This window comes from Pteropus vampyrus, unplaced genomic scaffold (genome assembly GCF_000151845.1).
Source record: "Pteropus vampyrus isolate Shadow unplaced genomic scaffold, Pvam_2.0 Scaffold444, whole genome shotgun sequence".
Classification (NCBI taxonomy): Eukaryota; Metazoa; Chordata; class Mammalia; order Chiroptera; family Pteropodidae; genus Pteropus; species Pteropus vampyrus.
In genome coordinates this window covers 1,381,256-1,381,793 of record NW_011889225.1, presented here as the reverse complement: position 1 = coordinate 1,381,793, position 538 = coordinate 1,381,256, and positions in this window count along the sequence as shown.

Here is a 538-nt window from a genome sequence, read left to right as displayed (position 1 = left end):
TTATATCAGTGTCATGTTTGACTCCTTAAACAAAATGAATTGGTGACTGTTTTCAACATTTTTATCACATCCACTGATAATTAGATAATTACTTTCTATACTACTAAAGATGGCATCCTTACCATCTTTAACTATTTTTCCAATTTAAATCTTTGCTTTTTAACATCACTTCATTGCTATAAATTTTCTTTAAATGGAAAATTCACTTATTTATTCATCCAAAAATATTTATTGTTTACTAGGTACCAGGCACTATTGTAAGCACTGAGGATATAGCAGCGAACAAAATACATGAAAACTTACTTGTCCTTGCTCTTCTGGACCTTACACTGTAGTGTAAACGTATGCTTGCCAAGGCAGGGGAAGACTGACAGTAAACAAAATATGTGACTAAAATTCATAGTATGATGGATAATGAGAAAAAAATAAGGCAATATAAAGCTCTGTTGACATTAGATAATATTTAAAAGATAAGAGAAGAGCTCACTGAGAAAGAATCATCTGTGTGGGTACTAAAAGATGGTGATGGAGTGAGCTA